The sequence below is a fragment of the Nicotiana sylvestris genome, chromosome 6 (genome assembly GCF_000393655.2).
Source record: "Nicotiana sylvestris chromosome 6, ASM39365v2, whole genome shotgun sequence".
Taxonomy (NCBI): Eukaryota; Viridiplantae; Streptophyta; class Magnoliopsida; order Solanales; family Solanaceae; genus Nicotiana; species Nicotiana sylvestris.
Window position 1 is genome coordinate 27,668,969 of NC_091062.1, and position 14,683 is coordinate 27,683,651.

Below are 14,683 nucleotides of genomic sequence, written 5' to 3' on the forward strand. Positions count from 1 at the left end.
ATTTGAAATAGACCGAATCCTTTAAAAAATGCATACGCCAGAAGAATTCGTATGGACTCCAAACGAGCTACTGGGGCGAAAGCTTCATCATAGTCGACTCTTTCCTGTTGTGAGTAGCCCTAAGCAACTAGTCTGGCTTTATTTCTTACGACCTTTCCACCTCGTTCAATTTATTTTTAAAAACCCACTTTGTTCCGATTACAGACACATTATCAGGTTTGGGTATCAAATTCCATACTTGATTCTTACTGAACTGATCTAACTCTTCCTGCATAGCTTGCACCCAGCTTGAATTTTTTAGAGCTTCCTCCACCTTTTTTGGTTCAATCTGAGAGATCAGTGTGATGTTTGCTTTCTTTTTGAGAGCTCCCCTAGTTTTCATTCCTTCATTTGGATCCCCTATAATGAATTTCTGAGGTTATTCAAGCTCGCTTATCCATTCATTTGGGCGAGCTACATTTGTTGTTGACTCGATTGGTGGGTCTGGTGCATTGTTGCTGTGTTCACCAGTTGACTCATTTGCAACAGGTGTATTAGTCGACTCTTGCGATTTGCCTGTCTCCTGAGTTTCTTGAGCTTGATCTTCATCACCTGCAGTATTTCCTTTCTCGACCAAGGGATTATTTTCATCGAATATAACATGTACAGATTCTTCCACACATAATGTGCGTTTATTATAGACTCTAAAAGATCTACTATTTAATGAGTATCCCAGAAAAATACCTTCATCACTTCTTGGATCAAACTTTCCAAGATTATCCTTACCGTTATTGTGGATAAAACATTTACTTCCAAAGGGATGAAAGTAACTGATATTTGGACGTTTATCTTTCCATAGTTCATATGGAGTCTTCTTCAGAATAGGCCTTATGAGGCAACGATTGAGAATGTGACATGTTGTACTTACACCTTCTGCCCAGAAGTGGTTCGGCAGTGAGTGTTCTAGTAACATGGTTCTTGCCATATCTTGGAGGGTTCTGTTCTTTCTTTCCACAACTCCATTATGTTGTGGTGAGCGTGGTGCAGAGAAATTATGGGTGTATCCCTGATTATTACAAAAGTCTTCAAAAACTTTGTTTTCAAATTCTCCTCCATGGTCACTCTGAATTGTTGAAATCAGATATTCCTTTTCTCTTTCAACCATTTTGCAGAAAACTTCAAAATTTCTTAATGCTTCATCCTTATGAGATAAGAAAATTACCCAAGTGAAACGCGAATAATCATCAACAATAACAAAAGCATACCTTTTTCCTCCTATACTAGCAGTTCTAGTAGGCCTAGATAAATTCATATGAAGTAATTGCAAAGGTTTTGAAGTAGATAATATATCTTTGTTTTTGAAAGAGTTTCTGGTCTGCTTACCCATTTGACATGCATCACAAATATGAGTTCTAGAAAAATTTAGTTTAGGTAAACCAACAACTAATTCATGTTTGGACAGTTTTTCTATCAAATGCATGCTAGCATGACCAAGTTTCCTATGTCATAACCACAGATCATCAGACATAAAGGATAAGCAAATATGACCATCTATCTTTTCAAAGCTATTAAGGATATAAACATTTCCATACCTTTTTCCATGAAGGACTATTTTACTTGATTCATCTTCAATAGCACATCCTGTTTTCTTAAAATTTACCTCATATCCTGAGTCGCAGAGTTGACTTATGCTCAAGAGATTGTAGTTGAGACCATTGACAAGATAAACTTCAGTGATGTCATAATTGTTATTGAAGGAAATTGTTCCAATACCAATTATTTTGCCTTTTGAATCATCCCCAAACTTAACACTTCCCCCATCAATTTTTGTAACTTCTTTGAACAGGTTTTTGTCACCTGTCATATGACTGGAACACGCACTGTCTAGATACCATTTTTCTTTGCGACTTACTCTGTGGTGTTCCTGCAAAATAAGATGATTACTTTCTTTTAGGTACCCAAGCTTGCCTGGGTCCCGGAGGGTTAGTGTTACTAGTTTCAGGATTTTTTTGGTTTCCAAACCCATCATGACACGTTTGATTTACGAAAACGACAAAAGGAATATTTATGCCCACTTTTATTACAGTAATGACACTTAACTTTTGACTCACTTTTAGGTCTTTCATTAGTGTTAGAACTAGTCGACTTGGTTCTGGCTGGTCCTTTTCTAGTTGACTTGTAAGTCGTCTGGTTCGACCTAACAGAACTGTGATAGGTGGATTTGTGCATGCCATTTAGTTGCATTTGCAATTCCTCAAACTCTTCTTGAAGTACTTCCTTTTCGATTTCACATACTTCATGTTTGAGTTTCCAGTCTTTAACTTCCTTAGTGAGTCTCTTAAGCTCATTCATCATTTTTTGAGACTCTTTCAAAATTAAATCAAGAATATCCTGCAATTCATTACATCTTTCACAGTTATAGGATCTTACCTCACTAGTTTCACCTCATGCCATGAAACAGTTTTCATTTTCATCATCTGAAATGTCCCCGTCTGTCCAGCATCCTGAAGATTTGTTCATTTCGTTTTCCAGAATTGTCATGAAGCAAAGATTTGCTATCTTTTCGTGGTCTGAATTTTCCTCATTGCTCTAGCTTCCGAAGGATTTGTTTTTGTTGAAGCCTCTAGAGATCTTCCTCTTCAGTTCTAGGCACTCAGCTTGAATGTGCCCAAATCTTCCACATTCATAGCATTTTCCATCATTCTTATCCTGTTCATTGTATTTCCTGGATCGTCTTGGTGGAATTCTTCCTTTCCTCGTGTTCCTATATCTTCTCATTAATCCATCCATGTTTCTAGATAACATAACAATCTCTTCTTGCAGAGCTTCAAGATCATCATCAATTTCATTTTCAGCTATTTCAGTTAAGGTTTTGAATGCAACTATTTTCTTTTTTTCTTCTTGATTGGTCGTCTTGAGATGCGTCTTTTCAAATGCAATGAGTTCTCCTCGTAGTTCATCATAGGATAATTTGTTTAGATCTTGAGATTCCAGTGTGACTACTTTGGTCTGCCAAGTGGTTGGCAAACTCCTGAGAATTTTTCTTCTTGATCACCATTGGTGTAGGGCTTGCCAAACGCCTTTAGATCGCTAATTATTTTGCTAAACTTGGCAAACATCTCTTCAATGGATTCTCCTTCTTTCATTGAGAAGAGTTCGTAATCATGGACCAGCATGTTGATATGTGTTTCCTTTACTTTCTGGTTCCTTCATAAGTGACCTCAAGTTTGTCCCACATTTCTTTGGCTGTGTCACAGCTTTATATTTTCTCATATTCTTCACCACTTATAGCGTTATGAAGTAGATTTCTTGCTTTGTTGTTAACGTGTACCACTTCCATTTGCTTTTTTTGAGTATGAGTCTATCTTCAGGATCAGTAAGTGGTGGAGTGGCAGTTGGAAGAGGATAGTTTCCCTTTTTGATGACTCTCCAGACTTTGACATCATAAGCTTTGGCAAAGATTTCCATTCGCACTTTCTAGTGAGAGAAATGTTGTCCATTGAAGTATGGTGGTCTAACTTGTGAAGTTCCTTCCTAAAAGAGAGCTCCTATGATAACTTAATTTGCCATGATCTTTTCTCACAAGCTGTTAAGCAAAAGTAAAATGTGAGCCTCGCTCTTATACCAATTGAAAATACAAGAGGGGGGTGAATTGTAACTGTTAAAACTTAATCGCTTATTAGTTGACTGATTAATTAAGTAGTCGACTAGATATAATAACTTAACAGTTATAATGACAGAAAGTAAATTGCAGAAGGTAAATACAGGAATTAAAGACACCAGGATTTTATACTGGTTCGGATTTAATATGAATCCTAGTCCAATCCCCTTGGGTTGCAAGGGAGTTCTCTTTCAGTAAATATGTTTCTCTGAGTATAGTTGAAGTGAGTTGACATCACAGTTTCTCTAGCACCCGTTACTTTTTGATACAATGCCTCACTAATGTTATACTCTCCTTTTTTCTCTGACTTGTTATACAGCAGATCCTAGTGTTCTGTTTGTTTGCAGTAGAATAAAGAGAGTAGTTTTTGGTTATATCAAAGTATGTCTGACTAGGGTATAAGGCTGGGTATAAATACTTTGATGACGATCGAGGCTTGACAACCCAAGAGATTTGATCCTTGGAAAGAGATTGATTCTTTCCAAGAATAAGATAGCTAGCCGTTGCTTTTCCTTGATTTCCTTCCTTCAGCAGATGTATGTAATGAAGATTTGCTCCTTGATTGTTAGTTCTTCCAAATTTAGTCGCGTACCAATCTTTACAGAATCTTCGATCTTCCGGAATGTTGCCCTTGATTAATGCCTTAAGTTTAGGCTTTCTTGATTCTCTCCATCGCAGCTGGTCGATACTCTTTGCTGATTGATTGATTGATTGGATTCTGTCCAGATTTGCGAGTCCATTCCTTAGGCGTCCAGATTTGCTGATTGTATTGTAATCTTTGTTGATTGATTTCTTTCCCTAGTCATCAGGATTGACTCCAGCAGTCTTGTAGTATCTTCTTGACTCCTTGTAATTGATTTCCTGCATATGTATATTATTTGCATCATTAAAACTGGATCTAACACTATGTATACAAGTGCACTGTAAATCCTTTATGTTATATAGGATGCGTTAGGGGAAATAATATATGTATTAGCCTTGATATTAGTAATCTCTTATTTGTTAGTTAGTTATATCCCATATTTAGTACTATTCTTATACATAGCAAATGATGGCATTAGCAGTATAATAGTTTTTAATACATGAATAAACATGCATAAAGACAAAATTACACTTTCAAAAGTTTTTTTTAATCCTTTCCAAAGAATGTGAAGGGTATTTTGTAAGAAAATAATTTTTAAAAAAAGAAATATAAAATGCATGTTATTAAGACACCAAACTAAATAGACGATAAGAAATAATTTCAGCATCACTAATACACCCTATTCAGTATTATTTTTATATACCTGACCAAACGATCCGTAAATATTACTCCCTCTATTCCAATTTATGTGAACCCGTTTGACTGGGCACGAATTTTAAGAAAAAATGAAGACCTTTTGAATTTGTGGTCCTAAACAAGTCAAAAAGGGTCTAGAATATTTATGTGGTTATATAAGCTTCTCATTAAGGGTAGAATTGGAACAACAACAACAACCCAGTATAATCCCACTTAGTAGGGTCTGGGGAGGGTAGTGTGTGCGCAGACCTTACTCTTACCCTAGGGTAGAGAGGCTGTTTCCAAATAGATCCCCAACATCCTTTCCTCCAAGAACTTCCCACCTTGCTCTTGAGGAGACTCGAACTCACAACCTCTTAGTTGGAAGTGGGGGTTGCTTACCATTAGAGCAACCCCTCTTGTCTGAAGTGGGGGTAGAATTGGAAGTTTAAGCTAAATTATTTCCAAATTTACAATGGATTATTCTTTTTGGAACAGACCAAAAAAGAAATAGGTTCACATAAACTGGAATAGAGGGAGTATGTGATAGTAATATATCCATCAAAGTGGAAGCAGGTTCAATAAGATGATTGATCTATGATGCAAGGATCTGTACTTTTCGGATAGGAAAGAGGTGCATTTTTCTATTGAAATTATATTTACAACGTCGAATCGATGAAAAGTTATATCCTTGAAGTTATGAAGCTAATAGCACGTTTGACCAAGCTTCTAATTAGCTTATTTTGAGAAGTGTTTTTCTCAAAAGTATTTTTAAAAAAGTGCTTTTGATAAGAATCAATTTGTATGACTAATTAATTTGAAAAGTACTTTTGAGTAGTAATTAGTGTTTGACCAAGCTTTTGAAAACTGCTTCTAAATGTATTTTTCTCAAAAGTGCTTCTCAGAAAAGTGCTTTCGGAGAGAAGCTACTTTTTTCTGCTTCTCAAAAACTGCTTCTGCTTTTCCTTAAAAGCATTTTTTTCTTTCCAAAAACTTAGCCAAACACCTCAATTTTTTGCCAAAAATGCTTTTGACAAAAAAAAAAGAAGCACTTTGGGCAAAAAAAGCTTGGCCAAACAGGCTATAAGCCTATCTTATTTGTCCAAATGAGTTTGTTTATGCCAACTGGTTTGCACACAATTATACAAGTAATTCAATTTTAGGCTTTGTTCTAGCTACTCCCTCTGTTTCATATTAGATGAGGTACTTTCCTTTTTAGTTTGTTCCAAAACAAATGATGCATTTCTAAATTTGGAAATAATTCAACTTTAAACTCTTCATTTTACCCATTTAGAGCCCGTGTGGATTGACTTGTTTTAAGTGCTTTTAAGCCAAAATTGCTTTTAAGCCATTTTGTAGTGTTTGGATAAAATAAAAAGTGCTTTTAAACACTTGTTTTTAAGCTAAAATGACAATAACAAGCCAAAAGTTAGAATTTCTAACTTATGACTTAAAAGCTATCTTGGCTTAAAAGATACTTAAAACAAGCCCATCCAAACGGGCTCTTACTCTTAATGAGAAGCTTTTATAGTCACACAAATGTCATGGCCCCACAAACCTTTTATCCCTTAAGCTTTTAAGACCACACGTTTCAAAAGTCTTCTTCTTTTTTCTTAAACTCCGTATCGAGTCAAACTACCTCATCTAATATGAAACGGAGGGAGTAGTACTTTAACAGTTTATGATGTAATCAAATCACTATTTCTGAATTGATTTGGGTCGAAATGCAATGAAGAGACATGAGGCGCTCACTATTGATTACTCGAGCATTCCACTTGGGCCTTGACAGGATAGGTGAGGAATCACTCTGGATCTTCTTTTTTTAGGCTACAACTTCGCCGAGCCAACTAGCATCCCTTTTCACTGTGCATTTTTCGAATAAAGAAGATGACTATATATAGGGTCGAATTCGCTCTTCAAGAAACTGCTTGTCCCATACCTTCTGCCTGTCTCATATGTGCGGAACCTGGTCTTTTTCGGTTCCAGCCTCTCCCTCGAATACATTGGGTAGGTAGGGCTGAGTGAGAAATGGTTCCCTCTTGCCAATAAACTTTCCCTGGTATTCGATTAACCTTACTCATAAAGGGTCTTACGTTCAGGAGAACTACCTAATTAAAGAAAAAATAATATTATTTCTAACAGTAGGCGTGGATAGCTTTTTGCGGGAAAATTTGCAAGTACAATTTGGGGGGGGGGGGTGAGGGGGCGCTTGACATTATGTTACTGTACATTTATGGCCATAAATCTCAGGCCACCAAGACATTCTTGAGGTGTGCAGAAGTAGCATCAGCCTATTATCACAATTCACTTTATATATTTAGGGGTCGTTTGGTGCATAAGATAAGGATAATAATTTCGGGATAGAGTTTGGGATTAACTTTATCCCATATTTGATTTGGAATACTATTTAATCTCAGGATAACTTTTACATTAAAATAGTGAGATTAGTTATCACATATAAAAGGTAGGATAACTAATCTCATGAGATATTCCACCTCATGGGATATCCCACCATTGTAACGAACGAACCCTTATGACTTTAGATCTGGGACTATATTTTTTTGAAGACTTTGTTTAGTTCCAAAATTAATTTTTGCTTTGAATTATTTCCAAGCGATGCCGGTCTTGCCCCGAAACTAATGACCGACTTATCAATTTATGTGATTAACTACTAAGGACTGATGAAGCCATACAAGAGTAACCGTGTTCTGGGCCAAGCGATAAACCTAATTGAAGTAGCTTATTTCATACCACAGAATTAAGTCCTATATATATATATATGTGTGTGAACAAGGACGAGGGAAACAGTCCAGATCACCAGCTAATAAGGCGCTTGAATAACCGCTTAGTGATAACGTTTGCCTAAAAATAGTCATCCTTCAAAGAGAGCGTAATAACTTACTGGTAGAGCGCTCTTGCACAGAAAGCAAGTTGGATATAAGCAAATGAATATCCAAATCGGCTTATGAGGTTTTAGGTTCGTTGTCATCTGACATAAATATTGCCTTATTCGCCAATTAAAAGTTAATGCTAGTGAGTCGTCATCCATGACATCAGATTAAACTAAAACTAGATACTTATGCAGGGGAATAATAATTAATCTTCAGTCGCCAATGGACGTGCTATAATCTTGGTTCTTTTTAGCAACACATTATGATGGAATAAGTAGCCAGATTCTTATCAGATACGTGAATCTTTTTTGGGTATATACGACTTCTAAAGTTTATTTCCTTTAGTCAAGTTTGTTCGAGGATGCTCTGTACACCAAACAAGCAAAACAATAAAGGGAAACTATCAGTTATATTCATTTATAAATAGCTCATTATAAAAATTGGTCAATTCATAAAATATTATTAATATTAATCAAATATTACTAATATTAGCCAATTAGCTATTTGTAGCAAAAAAAGTCAAATTTTTGCTTTCTTTTGAGTGGGTGTTATTAGATTAGATTGGGTACAACTTAAGGAGCTTGAATCTCAATTTTAGGATGATTTGGTGAAGTTTTGAGGTGGTTTTAATTGAAAATTCGAAGTACTGAACATGAAAAAAATGATATGTGTATCACACTGTATCATTTGTGTATCACATATGTATCATATTTGAATCAATTGTGTATCACATGTATATCCATATATACCTGTGTGTGAGATACATGCGTGATATATGTTTGATACATGTGTCGCAGGAAAAAAATTTGAACTCGATTTAATTACGAATTTTGATACAAAATCAGTCCAAATTACCTCCAATCTTCCTCAAATTTTGTATATTGACTTATCGATATATTTTCAATGAATTTTAACTATACTCATTGAAAAAGTTCCTTTTTTGCTTAGATTTTTAGAATATTGTATATATTGTTTTGTATTTCATTACCTTATTTGCTACCTCATCCATGAAATTTCCTTTCCGTCTTGCATCTAATGTAGCTACTCACGCTTAAAAATATGGAAGGTGATTTTTGTATGTGATTCATTGAGAGAAAGAACCCTATTCATTGGATTTTTTTAATTTTTATATGTATTTGACTAGTTTTGGTAAGTCTATCACTAATGGCTAGATGTTGGTAAGTTGAGACTTATTTGGGACATTTGTGTAAATTTTCCAATAATAAAATATAAATTGCTATTTTGATTGGACTGGATTAGGACCCATATAGATGTAACAAATTGCAAGATAGATTACTGTTGGGCTAAAATGGTCCAATGACACTCTTAACATGGGGGGCATTTGCATCTATACCCGCTTTTTGAGTCACATTATAACTTGTTCCCGTTTTGCAAAAATAATTGCAAGCGTACCCACTTTTTCGCGTAACTTCAGCATACGGGGCTGAAGTAGTAAAGACAATCACGCAAAACTTCAGCATTCTAGTAGGCGGGACTGAATTTTTTGTTTTGTAACTGGCGAACTTCAGCTCTAGAGCTGAAGTTTTTGTTTGTAACTGCGGACTTCAGCTCTAGAGCTGGAGTTTTTGTTTGTAACTGACGAACTTCAGCTCTAGAGCTGAAGTTTTTGTTTTGTAACTGGCGAACTTCAGCTCTAGAGCTGAAATTTTTGTTTTGTAACTACCGAAGTTTTTGTTTTGTAACTGTTGGACTTTAAGCCATTGGACTTTAAAGTAGAAGAAGTGTGAATTGGAAATGTAGGGAAAATGAAAATTTGAAGAAGTGAACTTTTGTCTTGCACTTTGTCCCTCATTGGTGAGGGACAATCACATTTGTGTGCTTATATATAGATTCACTTCTTAAAGCTCTTAGAAGGAGTTGAAGAGAATGAACCCTCGCGCCGTCGCCGTCGCTCGCTCGGTTTCGGCTTCGGCTTCGGCTTCGGATTCGGATTCGGATTTGGAAAATGATCGATCGATAAGATTATTTTTTGGACAAAATTTATTTAATTATTTAATAATTAATTAAATGCCAAATCACTGCTGACACTACGCCAGAACCCTGCTGAAAGTTCAGAGGGCCTCGCTGGCCGCGGTTCTGCCGCGACCGCGGTAGAATCGCGACAGTCAGATTCAGAGAGCCTCTCTTGCTGCGGTTCTGCCGCGATCGCGGTAGAATAGCGGCAGGCCGCGTATTTTCTGAAAAGGCACCTTTCCAGACACCTCTTCTGATATTTGCCCATAAATTATGAGGCAAGGATGCATCTTCTTGACACGAAAAACACTCCAGAACTTCTTTCTTTCTGAATATACTGCATCCTAATTCGCAGTCTCGCTCTCTCAAATTCGTAAGTGTGATTTTGCTCCGTTCTTTGAGTTCGTTGGTATCCTGCAGTTTGTATTGCCACTGTTGCAGGAAGGTTTATTCCATTTTATCCTGGGAGGATTTAATCCATTACCTTGGCAACGTGTGAGGGGGTTAAAATTCCTTAAGGACGCACAAGAAAAATTGTGGACTCGGAATATTTCTGATTCTTTACTATTTTATACATTTCTTTATTCTTCTAACAGTTTTCTGATTTTTGTTTTAACACAGTTACGCACACAAGCTTAAGGAATTTTATTTTTACTAACGTTTTTGTGTTGATTATTAAACTGTTTTCTATATACTTTGTTGGAGACTAAAGCCTTGTTGCTTTCTACTCCTATAATTGTTTTTGTCCGGTTTAAAGTACATAAAAACTTTGCCGGAATAATAAACGTACGGATTTGAAGTATATAAAAACTTCACCATTGTTACGTGTTCTATGTTTGGTTTGGTATTCAGTTTGAAGATATCAAAACTTCACTGATTTAACAAGTTCTATATTATTTTCAACTTTACAGAAATATGACGAATGAAAACCAAACTAATGGAAGTATTGAAGGAACGAGTGCTACTGTTACGAGTGTTGCTGCCTCGTCAAGCCGTTCTACTCCTGCTCATGCTATGGCACCGACAGAAAAACCCGATAAGCTTTTTGGTATTGACTTCAAACGCTGGCAAATGAAAATGCTCTTCTATCTTACTACATTGAGTTTGCAACGTTTCATCAAGGAGGATCCTCCGGTCATGGCTGAGAATACTCCGGATGATGAACGACTTGTTGTAACTGAAGCATGGAAACATTCTGATTTCTTGTGCAAAAACTACATATTGAGTTGTTTGGAAGATGGCTTGTACAATGTCTATAGTGTCATGGAAACTTCAAAAGCGTTATGGAATGCACTTGAGAAGAAGTACAAGACTGAGGATGCCGGACTTAAGAAGTTCGTGGCTGCAAGGTTTTTGGATTTCAAGATGATTGACACTAGGTCAGTCATAACCCAAGTCCAAGAATTACAAGTCATTGTGCATGACCTCCTTGCTGAAGGTATGACCCGAGTCAATAATTTTATTAATAAGATTTATCTTATTACTAATTATGAGATTGTTATTGAAGGTATGGTCATAAATGAGGCCTTTCAAGTCACTGCTTTCATTGAAAAGTTACCTCCATTGTGGAAGGATTTTAAGAACTATCTTAAACACAAGCGGAAGGAGATGACACTAGAAGACTTGATTGTTCGTCTGAGGATAGAAGAAGACAACAAAAATGCTGAAAAGAAGTCACGTGGAAACTCGACAATAATGGGGGCAAACGTTGTTGAGGAGGCGCCACAAAATAAGAAGAGGAAGAAGGCTTCCGGACCAAAGAATTACCCAAGCAAGAAAAAGTTCAAGGGTAATTGCCACAACTGTGGAAGATCTGGGCATAAGGCCGTGGATTGTCGTGCGCCCAAGAATGATAAGAAGAAAAAGAATCAAGCTAACATGGTTGAAGATGAAATGGAGGACTTATGTGCCATGTTGTCTGAATGCAATTTGGTAGGAAATCCAAAAGAATGGTGGATAGATTCTGGAGCCACCCGCCATGTTTGTGCTAACAAGGAGTTATTTTCTTCTTATGCCCCCGCAGGACCCAACGAGACAATCTTCATGGGAAATTCATCTACGGCCAAGATTGCGTTGAAGATGACGTGGGGAAAAATAGTGACTCTAAATCAAGTCCTCCATGTTCCAGAAATTCGCAAGAATCTTGTGTCTACCTCACTTCTTGTCAAGAATGGATTCAAATGTATTTTTGTTTCTAATAGTGTTGTACTTAGTAAGAACGATGTATATGTAGGAAAAGGTTACCTAAATGAGGGCCTTTTTAAGCTAAATGTAATAGCAGTTCCTATCAATAAAGTGAATGTTTCTTCTTACTTACTTGAGTCAAACACTTTATGGCATTCGCGTTTAGGTCACGTAAACTTCAAAACATTGCGGAAGATGATAAATCTAGAAGTATTGCCAAAATTTGATTGCATTAATTCCAAATGTCAAATATGTGTGGAATCAAAGTATGCTAAGCATCCTTATAAGTCCGTTGAAAGGAATTCAAGTCCTTTAGACTTAATTCACACAGATATTTGCGACATGAAGTCAACACCATCTCGCGGTGGGAAAAAGTATTTTATTACTTTTATTGATGATTAGCACGAGATACTGCTATGTTTATTTACTTAATAGTAAAGATGAGGCAATTGATGCTTTCAAGCAATACAAGAATGAAGTTGAAACGCAACTAAACAAAAAGATCAAAATGATAAGAAGTGATAGGGGTGGCGAATATGAATCTCCTTTTGAAGAAATTTGTTTGGAAAATGGCATTATTCACCAAACAACTGCCCCTTACTCTCCACAATCTAATGGAATTGCGGAGAGGAAGAATCGAACATTGAAGGAGATGATGAATGCATTGCTAATAAGTTCTGGCTTACCACAGAACTTGTGGGGGGAAGCTATACTTACAGCTAACCGGATAATCAACCGTGTACCTCATAGTAAAACACAGTCCATTCCTTATGAAAAGTGGAAAGGAAGGAAGCCTAGCTTGAAATACTTCAAAGTGTGGGGGTGTTTAGCTAAGGTACAAGTTCCTAAACCTAAAAGGGTTAAGATAGGTCCAAAAACGGTTGATTGTGTGTTTATTGGATATGTAACCAATAGCAAGGCATATCGTTTTCTGGTTCATAAATCAGAAAATCCTGAGATTCACATTAATACGATAATAGAATCAGATAATGCTGAATTCTTTGAAACTATTTATCCGTATAAAGAGGAAAGTGAAGTGACCTGCCAAAAGTCAAAACGACATCGGGAGGAAATAACAGATGGTATGCCTAATGAAGAAAATCCAAGAAGAAGTAAACGTCAAAGGATATCTACTTCATTTGGTCCAGATTTTCTGACTTTTCTGTTAGAAAATGAGCCTCGTACCTTCAAGGAAGCAATGTCTTCCTCAGAAGCACAATATTGGAAAGAAGTTGTCAATAGTGAAATAGAATCCATATTGAGCAACCATACTTGGGAATTGGTTGATCTTCCTCCGGGTAACAAAACGTTGGGTTCTAAATGGATTTTCAAGAAGAAAATGAAAGACGATGGTACTATTGACAAATACAAGGCAAGACTTGTTGTCAAAGGATTTAGACAACGAGAAGGTCTTGACTATTTTGACACATACTCGCCGGTAACAAGAATTACATCTATTCAGATGCTAATAGCGTTAGCCGCCTTGTATGGTCTTCAAATCCATCAAATGGATATAAAAACAACCTTCTTAAATGGTGATCTTGAGGAAGAAATTTACATGAACCAACCTGAAGGGTTTGTGGTTCCGGGAAAAGAAAAGAAGGTGTGTAGACTTGTTAAGTCTCTTTATGGACTAAAACAAGCACCCAAACAATGGCATGCAAAATTTGACCAAACAATGTTGTCAAATGGTTTTAAGATTAATGAATGTGATAAGTGTGTTTACATTAAGAACGTTCAAAATCATGTAGTCATTGTTTGCTTATATGTTGATGATATGCTAATAATGAGCAAAGACATTGCCGACATTCAAGCTACTAAGCGTATGCTTGCTAGTAAGTTTGATATGAAAGACTTAGGAGTTGCCGATGTAATTCTAGGAATTAAAATCCAGAGGACTCCTCAAGGTCTAGCTTTGTCTCAATCACATTACGTGAAAATGGTACTTGAAAAATTCAAACACTTGGAATTTAGAAGTGCAAGGACTCCAATTGACTTAAACCATCATCTTATGAAGAATAAAGGCGAAAGTACGTCTCAATTGGAGTATGCTCGTGTGTTGGGAAGTCTAATGTACATCATGAACTGTACACGACCCGATATAGCTTGTGTTGGGATATTTGGAGTATACCCAAGACTACGCTTTGCACTACAATAAATATCCTACGGTTATTGAAGGATATAATGATGCTAATTGGATAACCGGCTCATCAGAAACAAAGTCCACAAGTGGATATGTGTTTACTGTTGGTGGAGGAGCAGTATCTTGGAAGTCTTCCAAACAGACATGTATCGCTCGCTCTACAATGGAATCAGAGTTTATAGCATTGGATAAAGCCGGTGAAGAAGCTGAATGGCTTCGGAATTTTTTAGAAGACATTCCGTTCTGGCCAAAACCTTTGGCTCCTATTTGCATACATTGCGATAGTGAGGCTGCAATAGGACGGGCAGGGAGCGTTATGTATAACGGAAAGTCTCGTCATATACGACGAAGACATAATACCGTTAGACAACTACTTTCTAGTGGAATTATCACTATTGATTATGTAAGATCAAAGGATAATGTTGCGGATCCACTTACAAAAGGCTTAACTAGAGAGGGAGTTGAGAAATCATCTAAGGGAATGGGACTATGGCCGAGGACAAGTCAACATGGCGGTAACTCTACCTAGACTTTTGGATGTTCCGAGATCTAGGTTCAAAGAGCTCAAACAAAGTTGTGATTGACCGGTTCAA